General features: G+C 41.2%; 1 protein-coding gene across 5 annotated transcripts in view; it reads left to right on the forward strand.

Moving 5' to 3' along the window:
* Positions 1-3023: 3023 nt before the first annotated feature.
* The window catches only part of LOC124303857 (uncharacterized), a 123881-nt gene continuing 112450 nt past the window's right edge, over positions 3024-14454 (forward strand). For 2 of the 5 annotated variants that reach the window (XM_046761620.1, XM_046761617.1), the window contains exons 1-2: positions 3024-3263; positions 3931-4172. The gene's annotated coding sequence lies outside the window, so the exon portion shown is untranslated. The remainder of the gene's footprint in view (positions 3264-3930; positions 4173-14454) is intronic. The other 3 variants (XM_046761618.1, XM_046761619.1, XM_046761621.1) reach the window with 3 other exon arrangements.

Raw genomic sequence — 14454 nt, forward strand, 5'->3', positions numbered from 1 at the left:
AAAAATTGACCTCATGTTTGGGAAGGGATTAGACAAAGGTCGAAGCATCGTGCAAATGTAAAAAAAATTTTGAAATTTTTATCACTGATGTACCCACCCTCCTTAACCTGTATCAGTGTACTCTCTACTGTATCTACTTTAATTTCTTCTCATTGGATTTTGATTTTATCTACTTCAAGTTATGTTTCGTCCGTTTACTTGCTTCATCTGTCTCTATATTTCCTGTATCTTGTATTAACTTTGTGCCATTATGTACTTGTCTAACATCGCTATGGACGTAATAAATCTCTTATCTATCTACTTATCTATCTATCTTTCGACTGCTGTAGCAATTTGTTCACTTCCTCTTCGACAGTGTCTTTAGAATTGTGGATTCTCGATGGTGAGATTAGCCAAAACAACAGGGTAACAAGCAACATTGATTCAGATCGAGCCGTTAAAGGTTTTTTTTATCGATCGCCTGTCCCGGATAGCTTCCAAAACGTATACATATATTTGAAAGTCAAAGATACGCTTTACCCATTACGCATGCTGTATAATCTCGCTATCTCTCGCCATTCCGAAGAGTTCTGAGGCTAGGTTAGGTTCAGCTGGCCGAACCCGACACGCGTGATGAAGCCGGGATTAGAAAAACGGTCAACACCACGTCTTCTCGCGCCTAACAATAAGTCATACCAATCGATAACGTCAATTTGCATAATGCGTATCGAGCGCATTACCCATGGAAGGTTACTGGCGAGACTATAACTTATAAGCTATTTTGGTTGGCGGAGATTTCGCCCCTTCTCCCTCTCACCTTTTGCAAAAGCTGCATAGGGCGATCGGGTGGGTTTATCGTTCAACTGCACCTCTGGACTTGATTGTTTTCACTGATCGCCCCCCCCCCCTCCCTCCCCCCACATGACGTACTGCACTTACGCGTATTGGTAGGTCGGACCCCGAGTTCCGACGCAAGTTAAGCCCTGGTCGCCAACAGATTTTGTCATCGTACTCGCTTACGCTTAGCGTCAGATGGGCGAATCTCACCGCTATGTCGTATAAATTACGCAGATCAGGTGTACCTCTCCCCACGCGGGGTGGCGCACGCAAATGGCACATGGAAGTCCAAAAGTTTCAAGCTACGGAGCCAGCGAGCCAGCCGGCTAACAATAAGGAGCACCAGAAGTGTAACATGTGCCAGTCGAGGACTTTGTTCAACGTTTATCGGACGAGTAGTAGATGGAACGTGTGTTCTCTCGGGAAGGAGCCGTCAGCCGCGGTCGGTCCATTTGACAGAAGTGCATGGCACACACCGTCCCGTCTCTTCCACGCACGTAGTCACGTACACGCGTGTGGCAAGTAACGTACACTCTCGAATCTCCTCTCCCATACGTTTGCCGAGTGTGGCTGATCGTGGGCCTGAGACACGGGTTGCATGTCGGTGCGGTCGTGTGGTGGATGCGTAGATCCAGACTGCATCGCATTCACGCGTGTGTCGGCGGGGTCGCACACGAACTATAACGAACATGCCGGAGAGTTGGGTTGAGGCCGGAGGCGGAGGTGTACGGTGGATTAGTGGCTGGACCTGGTCAAGTCTCTTGGTTTGACTGGTGTTTCTCCGCGGCCGCGGCGACGCCGGTCCTTAAACACTTGGGTATACGAGCCACAGGGCTTCTGTGTAACTTACCAATACCCAGTGGTATTCCTGATAGGTAGCTGCAGTTGCGGGATGAGGAATCAGCCACGACCACGTTGCAGTACCCACATCCGTATCTACGGTACAAACCCAGCAGGGTTTCACCGGAACCGATGCGACGGTCACTCCTCGCAGTCTGTTCGCTGTTCGCACATGGTGTCCCCCAAGGACAGACGAACCGTGGACATTAATGTTACGAATACCTAGCATCTTCTTGGTACATATACGTGTCACCATGCGTTGGATCGTGATCAGCGCCTGGAAGATAATGCAGGAGTATGGAAGTGACTTTTGTCCCCGGCCACCCCAATCTCTCACTTTTGCTCCCTTGTCCCGATCGCTCTCGCTCTATCTATACATCCGTCTAGCCACCTAGGCATCTATCCGTTTGTTTTTGCCCTGCAGAATTGGACCTTAGATCGAAATTAGTCCGAACTTTGTCTGGACCAGGGTTTATATTTGCTTGAAAACCAAACCGGCTGGATCTCTACCAGAGTTCCAGGTAAAAGTTTTTAATAACCGCAAAGTGTCGATCCGTAAGAGTATGGTCCTGGAATCTCGGGACAGAACTCAAAGTACAACGACGATGAGGATCTTCGTGGAAGGCTGTTCGCAAAGCGGTATATACCTATAATACATCACCTTTCGGGTTCTAATTTTCACCTCTATTTTCATTCTTATACGCTTCTCAATATTGTTATGCAAAACTTTGTATGTTTAGCTTGCAGAAAACTGGTTACTAAATGAGAAATACACGCAGAGGTGCCGTTACCGTACCTACACTTACAGGTCCACGGGTGAAACATTAAACGTATTATAAGGTCGAAGCGAGTCAGCGGGATGTACAAATCACGATTCATTGTTGAACGCGATCATGCGGATGAATTTAATAGAACTCGTACTCGTAGTAACGAGGGGGGCAATCCTATCGCGTAGCGATTTTTCCACCCGTGCAGCGTTTATCCGTTGATTTTACTCTTCGTTTTCTCCGTCGTTCGATTTCAAAATCTCGAAACAACGTCGCTGACTCGTGCGAATCTCCGGTCGAGTGTTTTCGTTTTTTTTTTCTTTTATCTCATTTTCTTTTTTGTCTTATTTTTGGCGAGGTTATATCGATAGACCGAGTGCAGAAAATGAATTTTGGCCCCCGAGTCACTCCGACGGCGGTCGAATCGTATCTCCGACTCTTCTCTCCCTCCTTCTTCTTCTCCTCCTCCTCGACCCCCGCGAGTCGAACGCGTCGCGCCGACCCTGGGACAGATCCCGAGGGTCCCCGAGGTTCGCCGAGGCGAAGCACCGGCGCTGCTTCGGGTCAAAATATATTCAGTATATTCTAAACAAGCATGCGGCGTGCTATCACGTTTGTGTTTGCTCGAATGCCTCTGAATATTATTATTTGATAGACCCCGCGACGGCTTCGACTTCACCGTTTGTGCACATATATGCATGTGTATACATGCGACGATATTCGGTCGGCAGTAAGTGCGGATTTTGTAAAATTTGACGAGGCTTGTTTTTTCCCTGAATCGACGTTTGTTAATTAATTAAAACTTGTGTAAGTTGAGAAATTAAAATTTAGCAACCGTATGTAAGTACAAGTCGTAAAGATGAGGTAAAATTCAAGTTATACAAAGAAAGAAAGGAAACGCGGAGACGGAGAGAAAGTGAAGACGCATCAACGCGTCGCGTCGTGATTTATTAATTTGAACAAACGCGCCAATTCGTCGATCGCCTGTCAGCTGTCTAAGAAACGTGTGGATTCCTGTTGTTTATTTGAAAAATATTCCAAACAACAGAAGCGCGTGATAAGTCGACGTAAACCACGCTCTTATTATAAATAATCAAATAAACGTCCGCTCGACGTGTGTGCACCAATCGCGAAGTAATCGATGTAGCATAACGTACAAGTTACATGTTTGCGAAAGAAACAACCTAACCGACAATATCGAGATCGTAGGCAGCTGTAGGGTTTAAAATCGTTTGAGAAACGCGCCATATATTTGAAAATCCGTTCAACTTTTACCGAAGCCGTAATAACGTCGCGCCGCCCCGTGCAGCACACAATATATTTCAACGTAGTGTTATTATCGTAGTAAAACTTTTCTCCCTCATTCCTGTGCTCGTGTGTGTTGTATAATTTGAAAAAAAAAACAAGTTCTATTTTCAAACTTTCCCCGCCCTCTCCAAGATCCCCCGTTTGTCTTGATTTTCAACAACGTTCAAAGTTTAACAACAGCCTTACGTTATTGTTTCAGAAAGATAACAAAGAAAGTCCAAGCATAAGTTCCGATATAAATCATTCGTATACGTTCAAGTAAAAGTTTGTGCATCCGAAGTTTGTGGTGGACCGAATAGTGCATCCACAATATCGACCAATACGTACAACTGTCTGTACTTTGGTGCGTATAAAGAGACGATACCTTGCACCAGCGACGTATCTCTTTCTCTTTCTATTTCTGCTACTCGCTTTGTTCTACGCGTCGACGTTAATTGATTGGTAAGTATTGCCGAGATTACGCAAACACTTATACTTTCATTTCGCATTCTCTCATCCTTTGTAATTTACTTTTTTTTCCACCATTTCCGTTCCATCCAGACACGTTAGTGAGTTTGAATTTTTTACACGGGAACTCGTGTGACTTGCAGCTCTAGAATCTAGCGCCAAGCCAGCGGCACTTGGTGTTAAGTTTCTCTCTCTCTCTCTCACCTCTATATCATTTCAATCTTTACGATTCTCACCGCGATATTCAATTGTTATTGTAGGCGGACGAATCGTTTGTATACGTGCGTAATCTAACTGCTGTGTATATATTTATCGTACGTATAATCGGCGTATTTGCATATCTCTTTCTCTCTCTCTCTCCGTGCACGCAGAACACAATATACTTGATGGTGCGTTACTTGCAATTAGTCGATTCTCTGTGAATGATTTTGAAAAATGTATAACTTGTGTACAACTTAACGTCAATATGTTCTGCATATACTGAATAAGTATTTACCGTCTTGCCAAATTATCTGATCTAGATCTTCTTTTCTTTATCAATTAAATTTCGTTTTTTCAACAAAAACTGGCCGAATGATGCCGCGGGTTTGTCTCTCATAACACGGATCTGGAAGAAGTTTGTCTCTCTGAAATCGTGTTGATGTTACAGTTACGTTATTGTAACGATTTATGCCAATGAAAAATGATTACTTCGCGACTTTGGAATTTTTGTTTGAAATTCCATAAACCTTAATAAAACAAGACATGTTTATATTTCGATATCTTAGTTCCTTCAAAGTCAATGTAAAAATAAGAAAACAGTGAGTTAAAATAATTAATTAACAGTTAACAACGTTACAAACTTGAACCTCATTCTCTGAAAACTTCTCAACTATTATTCCGAAATACGTTCCTATTTGCATATCTGAAGAAATACGTATTGTGAAAATTGAGCTTCGTAATTTTTCAAAGAAACGTTCACTCACGCTCCCGTGTCAACCTCCTTTACACGGTGAATTACAGACCTCACTACCGTCCTAATTTTCTTTGCAATTTTTGTCTGAATCCTCAATATCGATGAAAAATTTCCGACCATAAGATACCGTTGCAAAAAGTTATGGAATTCCCGACAAAGTTACACATAAAACTTTCCCTGCCAGGGTACATAATGTAATTTTCATTGACTCGCCTGACCTTTTCAAGAATGTATTATTCAATATTTCCGCTAGGTTGTGGTCAATAATTTTTCTTCTTTCCGCTGGCTCGTTCTATTTCTGTTTTATTGCCTATACACACAGACTATACCAACGCTTATCTCTTCACCCGCATCTTGTGCGGTAGAAAATTTTACACCTATATCTATATCGGCGGTAAAATTTCGGGCTGTCAATCTCAGCTCGACGTATCATCAAATAAATACCTACTGCCATAATACGTCTTAAACATCCCCACGCACCAATTTCAGTATGTACCTTATTTATCGCCGATAACGCGCGTGTCTTATATAAATCACTGCGAGTATCGATACGTCTCTTTCAATTTATTATTACACACGTATATCCATCGAAGCTTATCTGTTCCGCTTACCAATGTTTCGTTACACGCCTTTAATTGGTAAACAGAACTTTACTTTTACAGTTGTCAATGCAAGCTGTGCAGCGCTTTAATTCCGCGGCGGCGCCGAGATGTTACGTACTGAGATCTCGGTTTATTTTCTCTCTCTTTTTCATTTCTCCCTCGTGAACATCGGTGATGGACGCGCGTGTACTCGTGTAAATTTTCCACTTTACCCTGTGCCGTAATACAATCCCTTCGAAAATTAGCGCATCTTCATTAGTTACGTTTCATTTTTTACTCTTCATCTTTTGCATTAACCATCCTTTGCGAATTCAAGGAAGTATAAAAGAAGAAAACTTCCGTGTATACTGCAGTAAATTTATGAATATCGATGGCTGCCGATACTTTTGTTTCGTACATTCGTCTGATTGTGAGCGACTGCCGGTTATCCATCACGGCTTTCTGGGTAATGATTTATACCTGGTGGTTGGAGGAACGGATACCGCAGCGGCTTCAATTCGCTATCGGCAATACTTGAAACCTGTACGTACGTACGGCTAGAGACCCTCCCGATTAATGCTTGTACACCCGTAAATCAGAGTTTTATATGACAAAGATGAAAGCGCGCGACGGAATACATCCCCATGTATATATACAGCCACTGTCTGATTGTGAAATAAGGGATTGATACATCTCTGGTGGGATTCGCCAATGTACTTCGGTCACGGTACGTAACTCGAGGAACGGCGCAATTCTCAGGGAATTTGATGGAAGATGTCAGAAGGTCGATATTAATATTCAACTCGTAGTTCAATCTGCGAGTCGAGATTCTAACAACCCTTGAATTCGTTTCTGACAAGGAAGGTATCCCAGGTCGATCTCTTCGGTTTGATTACTTTTGTAATACGTTATAGTAGACTGAAAACTAGGCGACACATATTTTTTTCTTTATCAGTCATCGAACGCTTTAACGGGGTGAAACCACCCTTCAAAGTAAGGCATGTCGACGGGCGGTTTGACGGTTTAACCCAAAAAAACATAATATTTTTTAACCAATTTAAGTGGAAAAGTTTTCTCATAACGAGAAATGAAGAATGCAATTTTCTCCTGAAAGTGCTCGATGGCGGGTAAAAAAAAGAAATACGTGTCGCTAAGTTTTTAGTTTACTGTAACATATTATGAGAGAAATCAAATCGGAGGGATCGACCTGAGATACTTTTACATTTTTCAACGTCTACGCAAATTTACAACGCCGCAGTCGCTTTTTGTCGCGTAAAGAAAAGTCCTTCTTGCAAAATTTGGCGGTGGCGAACGTAACCAACATTAGCACAAGTGTCTGAGGGTGGCGAATACGGCAATGAAAATTTCGCAATACGGATGCTAAAAGGGATGCTATAGTCAGTCCTTAACGACTGCGCCAAATATTTGCCACTCTGGCTAATGTCAGAGGCTACGCGCAGCAACGCGAAAAACAAAACCAAAAAAACACCGATTATGCAGAAATGTTCAGAATTGCATGTATAAGAATTCGACTGTCATGTCTTTTCTTGCGTCGCGAGGCATACAGCCTCTGACATTAGCCGAAGCGGAAGACATTTAAGGACTATATCGTCCTCTCAAGGATGACCGAGGAATGTATTGCGCCGGAAGACATATCGCGGAGTATGACTTCAACTAATACCGTTGTGCAGCGTACTATGAGTCAGACTGCGGATTGAACGTGCAATTAATACAAATGAGTGATTAATGAATTACACTATTTTGCCGTGTCATTCGACCAAGTTTTATTATTTCGTAAGTCGGTTTACAAATGTTGCAAATATTGCAATTTAAGGGGTAATACCACTGTAAAAATTTAAAAAATGTTCGATGCTTTTTTTTGAATGGAAGAAAAGCTGATAAAATAATAATATTTGAGGAAGTTGTTAGGCATATTTTAAAGTATAATACAGAAAACTGTTGTCAAAAAATATTCAAAAAATGGCGACACTGGAGCCATTATCGCGAGACATACGGCTCGCAGTGTAACACTGGTGGAAATTTGAATTTGGAAAAAAAAAATCACTTAATCTACGTATTATTAACTAAAGAAATATGTCGGGGAGTTTCGATAAGTTGATTGAAACATTGTTTATTAAATTAACAAATAAGTGCCCTTTCTTTCGTCAATAATTGAAGATTTTCATTCAAATACCCGCCAATTATACGAAAATCAATATTTTTAAAACCCCCTACGTATTTTTCTCGCTACAAACAATTAGATTAAGTAATTATTTTTTTCTAGATTCAAATATGCCCCATTTACACTACGTGCCGCAGAATTCATCATGTCTCGCGATAATGTCTCCAGTGTGGGCATTTTTTCATATTTATTGACAACAATTCTCTGTGTTTTACTTACAATTAAATACACGCTTGATAAATTCCGTAAATATTATTGTCTTATCAATTTTTCATCCACCCAAAAAAAGAAACGAGTGATCAAAAAAGCGCTTTTCTTTTTCTTTTTACAGTGGTGTTACCCCCTAAGAGAGGATTTCAAGAAAGAAGAAAGTATACGGGAGAAAAGAAAACTCCAGCGTGCGGTATATCCAACACCCCATCGTTTGAAAATATTGAATTATATTCACGTATCGTACATTTCTAGCAGTAGGTAATTTAGCGTATCACTTACGTGGGAGATACTCTCGAATCTAGATAGGTACGCCTTCGTACGAATACGAATAGACACGTGAGTAAGTTTACGTTTGAAATCGATGTGAAATTGAACCGGGATCTGCAGCTCGTTTCTATTCTTCGGATCGGACGATTCAATTTTAATGGTGGATATGCGTAGCAGCGTATGCAGAATACACGCTGCAACGTATCGGTTACAACGAACACGGTGTCTCCTCGCTTAGCACTGCAGGATCATCAAAATTGCAGATTGGACACACGTGTAGCAGTCAATTATATCGCGTGTCTGATGGTACGGGGACGTACGATTGCATTTTTTTTCTTTTGTGGCATTAAATTCGCGACGAAAGCAATCGAAATGCATATCTACACAAAAATTAAGTGATAGAATAAATAAAGGTAAAAGACTTTATGTTTGGCGGATACGTCCTTCCAACACCAACATAAATGATACGACGTCGTATCCATCATTTTTCTGTTTTCAAAAATATTTTTTCTTTCACAAACGACGCGAAAACCTTCAAAACGCGATCATTTATTCATTTCAGAGGGTATTTCAAGAAACCTCATATTTTCTCAAAAAATGATATCGAAATGTAAAGATTCGTGGATTTTGCGGGAGAATGTTTGAAAAAAATTATTGCATAGAAAAAGATACATGCGAATGTGATTATTTTTCACAAAGTTCGCGGTTAAAGGGAATAACCGACAGTACTTACTACCTTTCACAGTCAATTTGATCCATTCTTCAGTTTCAACTTTTTGAATGTATCCTCATATTTTTCGCGTAAATACAAAGGGGGAAAAGGTACGCCTTTTCAGCTTTACGCGTGGTAAAAGGTCGCATAATGGCGCATACGTTTTTATACCATTAGACGCGCGATATATGCTTGTATGAGAAACAAGCATACGAACAGAGAAGAAGTTGATCGATAAGGTTGTTTGTATTTTAGCCAGTGAAAAGCTCTTGTACCACGCAATTATAATACATACGAGCATAAATTGTGCCTTTATAAAAATCGGTGAAATCGTTTCGAATTAGGTTCAACGAAGCGTCGCAATAAGGAGCCTCCCGAAGGAATTTAAGGGACCGTGCTAGTGTAACGGGTCGAAAAATAGCTGATTTTCGCGACTTTTTTTTCGTTGGGTAAAATAAGCCGACCTATCTGATTTTTTTTTTTCATCTCACATCAAAGCACTCGTCAATAACAAAAAATAAATCTTTAAACGTTTATTTTCACTTTTTTTGTACCTTTTTCAATGGCTTCCTCGAAACCTGGTCTTTCAAAACGGTGTACACCCTCAAAGATGGAGTTTTCAAGTTATCCGTATGAAATTTCAACTCTTTATTCTTCACGCGATTCTTTACCTTGCTATTGAAGCTTTTTTCGGAATCTTCATATTCCTTTTAACGAAAAATTCGTCGAAAAAATCGGCTAAATTCGATACTTTTTCTTCAAACTGCCGCCATTTTGAAAATTTTGATTTAAAAAGAAAAAACCTCGACAGCAAGATAGCGGCTTTCGTACTGATTAATAATCTTTTTATAAATTTTGTTTTAGACAATATTTACGGCCTCAATCGTGTACACCGTGAGGATTCCTTTTTTTCCAGGTCATTTTCAGCCTTATAAAATGAATGTAAAGAAGATGAAAATAAACGTTTGAAAATTTATATTCTCTTCTTCGCGAGTGCTTTGATTTGACGTAGGAAAATCATACCGATCAGCGTATTTTAACCACGGCGAAACACAGTTAATCTTCGATTCGTTACTAAACCAGCATGATCCCTGAACTTGGCCGTTCGTAATCGTACATAGGATATTTGTCACCTTGAAAGTCTTTGCGAAGCACATAAGTAATCCCTAACGTACAGAGAGCGGAAAGAGACAGATAAACCAAATTTACGATGATACTTTAAAGATAAAAGCTGATCAAAGAATCGTATCGTGTGTAACAACAAAGAAACTTATTTCGCCGTTTAAATATAGACACGTGTGTACGAAAATCTTTAAATTTCTCGCCAGGCGAGAAAAACTTTTGTAATCGCACGGCTGTTGTTACACAGGTATACATGTTGTATTTCAGGTTAATCGTCAAGCATATATGTACGAGGGAGGTAGTATCTACACCGCGCAACATGGAATAATACAAAAGCTCGGCTCGCTTCTGCGGGCACCGACTATAAGCATCCCACCCACAACGGGGCAGGGAGACAAATCTTTTGATTAGCGCACGCTGAGATTGCCTGTACTTATCAAAGAGAAGAACCACTTTTGACTGGTTCGACCTTATTGCCGACCGCGGCAATCACCGAGGATCGACCCTCGGCCCATGTCGGGTCGAGAGCCGGACCTTCTCATCTCCATCTTGATGCGTAGCTTCGATTTCGACCGTGCAAAATCAGTCAGTCACTCGCCTTTTATTTATTCTCTCTCGAACTTCCCGGCTAAATCGCTCTCCCTCTCTCTCTCTCTCTCTCTCTGATAGTCAGCGCTACGCGGTTCACTCGGAGCAAGGACGATAAGCCTTGCGCTGACCAGACGTTGAATCAGCATGGAGTTCTCACCGGCTATTGACGGTGGTCATTGATCGATGCAGGTGAAATCCGTCATGCGGGGCTTATGATAATTTCAGCAGAAGTGAAAAACAACTAGACGCTCGGAACTAAGGTTTACGAAGCGACGGAATTGAAGTGTGTGTATGAGAGAGAGAGAGAGAGAGAGAGAGAGAGAGAGAGAGAGTGCGACGTGGCCGACAAGGAGATCGTCGATTCGGATCACAAGACAAAAATTTTTCAGCAGTCATATACTCGCATGCCTTAATAAGGGGGGAGGGGGGGGGGGGGGGGGGGGGGGTATTCTGGTCTAGAGCTCTGAATTTCGGGCGTTTTTTCACAAGCCTGATTAAAAAAAAAAAAATTCCTCATCATCTGTTTTTCCCGGAATTCTTATTGATGCTTAAAGAAATTTCAATTAAATTTTTCTAAATACAGTGGTGACAAAACGTAAAAAAAAAAAACCGGTTGAGATGGTTGACGCGATTCTAATGCTTTCGGTCATCGGTAACAGAACGACGAACTTTTTTGATTGATAAGAACGTCACTATAGCCCGTACCAAGAAGAGAAAACAAAAAACAAAAAAAAAAAAAAATAAAGTAGGAAAATGGCGACTGTTAAAAGGAGAAATTAATTTTTTTTCGATGATTTTCAATTTTTTTTCAATAGTTTTAATAACAATTTCGCAATGCCTATGGTACAGGCTCTAGAGGGATCTGTACTGAAGATTCATACCAAATTTCAAGTCAATCAGTTGAATAGAATTCGAGATTTTATGTCAACCAGGTTGAAAAATGTAGTTTTGAGATAAACGCAATTAAAGATGATGCGTTTCAAGTCACGAAGTCACTCGGTTTTCACGCTTGTTTCTGTATCAACTAGAATGGTTATTTTTCTTATCGTTTATCGGCGATTCCTGGGGCATATAGAAGGCCTTCTGCCGCATTCGCAGCTTCCTTACAGGCCGATCTTTCTAACTTTGGAGCCGATAAATTTCTCGAAGCGCACACCGAGCGGTCTTACATCGTTTCACTCAAGTGCTCATAACCTTCTCAATTTTTGAAAATTCGACATCGACTTTGGGCCAAGATATTCTTGAAAGATGAAGCTATAATAATATGAAAAAAAAAATATATAAAATAAATCGATATCTCCAAATCTCTAAACCAGAATACCACCTTAAGGTAAATTGGTAAATATTTATCAGGGTGAAGTTTCGAGTTATTCCATAAAGTGCAAAATAGTAATTATATCTTCGAACGTGTGATACGGTAATCTTACTAACTTCAGCCTCGTAAGTTTTTCGACCGTGAACGTAGATCAACCATCGATCAGAAGGCATCAGTTGCGATCAGATATCACATAAAAGAGTATTATATACGTATACATGTACGTACAACTGTCGCGATTGATAACCATCTGCAGAGATTACGTTGCTGCTAACTCAATTTACGGTTCGTTATTTACATGTTTAATACACACAAGCCGATCATGACACTATATGTTTGCAGCAAAAATTTGATACTGCGCAACGATGCAGTAAACAGTATTTAACAGAGTTTATTTGACGAGTCAATTTGCTGAGGGTACAAAGAAGTTTGAAAAGTAACGAAGATGTTGATCGTTCGGCATTTTGAGTAAAGATATTAACAGCAATTGAACAAATTATTTTTACCAACAACGACGAATCATCGTTCATCCGATTCACGGCCAGGAAATGTTATCAATGAAATTAATAACCGTAACTCAAGTCATTGTCAGTGGATTAAAAAAATAAAATTCATCTATTCCAAATCGAATTATACCGATTTGGAAACTGCTCTTACTTTGACCGTGTCCTCTATGGTGAGGGAGATTGGTTAGTCAATCCTGATTCTCGGGTGGTTGCACTTGAAAAGATCAGTCTTATGTTCACGAACCATTATCACCTACCGAAAAACACTGACTCTAGGTTTAGACCGAACGATTGACCCTTTTATTTTTTAAAATTACAAATTGACGTCGCAAATTGTGAATTTCTCGATTACTCGAACCAATTGTTAGAAGATCAGATGCTGCAGATTTATTTTTTGATCATTTTAGAATTGGCGGAAATTTTTTAAGTTGAAATCCCATACGACATACTTTCTTTTGCCTCTACACTCCCTATTTCAGGCTTAGGCTTGTAGGGTCGTTATTGGTAAAAATATTTTGTTCAATTCCTGTTAATATCTTTACACAAAATGTCGAACGATCAACATCTCCGTTACTTTTCAAACTTATTTATACCCTCTGCAAATTGATCCGTCAAAAAAACTCTGCTATCCAGATAGCAAATGACTCGAAGACCGCATGCGCAAAATTGGCGCCCCCTGGGAGGCGGCAGCGACGAGCTCGCCTCTCCCGGAAGATGGCGCGGTCGGTAAAATGCAGATTAGGTACTCCTGGAAGCCTCGGGGCCGAAGCCCGGATTCGGAATAGGATGGTAATTTGAATGTAGTATTGGCGCGGATTCCTCCCGATGGGTCAGCGTTGCAGCGAATCCCCGACGGCCAAACGGCTGTCCGATATCCATTCGCGGTCCAGGTTTGGTCACGAACTCTGGGCATCCGCAACCTGGACACGCGCTCGGACCATTTTTACACTCGGCATCCTTGAGCCGGCAGGGGGCTAATTACCTCGTCGCAACTCGCCTCGATGCTCCAACACCTGGAAGTCCCGCGTTCTGCGACGATTCCACACCGCCCTCCGTGTAACCTCGGCTAATAAGTAGGTACGCGTACGTACGTACACTTGGGGACAACGAATCTGAGACAGCTCATTTTTTTACACTGGACAGTTACGTTGGCAACGCAGAGAAACCTACAGCGCCACAGTCGGCCGAGCGCGAAACCAACTTAACCTCAATAAACGCAGCATAACCCATGGCCGTCGAATCTAACCTTAGAATACCGCGGGGATAACGACTTGTTGGATTGACACGTATTCTAATGTTGGATCCGACGGTCATGGATTACGTTACGTTCATTGAGTTTGAGTTTGTTTCGCGCTCGGCAGATTATGGCGCTGTAGGTTTCTCCGCGTTGCCAACATGACTGTCTAGTTTAAAAAATTAGCCGTCTCAGATTCATTGTCCCCAAGTGTACCTACCTACTGATAGTACCTGTGCCACTTATCAAGGCTATCGTGCACGGTGCGAGGTTAATTTCAATATTATGGGCAGTTTTTCCTCCTCCCTCTTTTTTTTCATCTCCTTCTTACGTCTCCCTCTCGCCGTATATTTTGTGAACAAAAACTCACGTAACCTCGGTTTTTTTCATTTTTTTATTTTTTCTCTTTCTTTGAGTCCACAGACCTCCGTTTTGAGTGCGTACCTATCTCTTAATCGTAAGGTAAAGAGAGTCAATCAGGCAAAGTTCAGAAAGTTGCGGAGAGTTCATTCCAGGTTGAAAAAGCGTTTCAACGGCAGTTAAATTTTGTTGAAGTATTATTTACGGAGTCGACTCTTGAAACATGGATCAATTTCGT

The sequence above is a fragment of the Neodiprion virginianus genome, chromosome 4 (genome assembly GCF_021901495.1).
Source record: "Neodiprion virginianus isolate iyNeoVirg1 chromosome 4, iyNeoVirg1.1, whole genome shotgun sequence".
Lineage (NCBI taxonomy): Eukaryota > Metazoa > Arthropoda > Insecta > Hymenoptera > Diprionidae > Neodiprion > Neodiprion virginianus.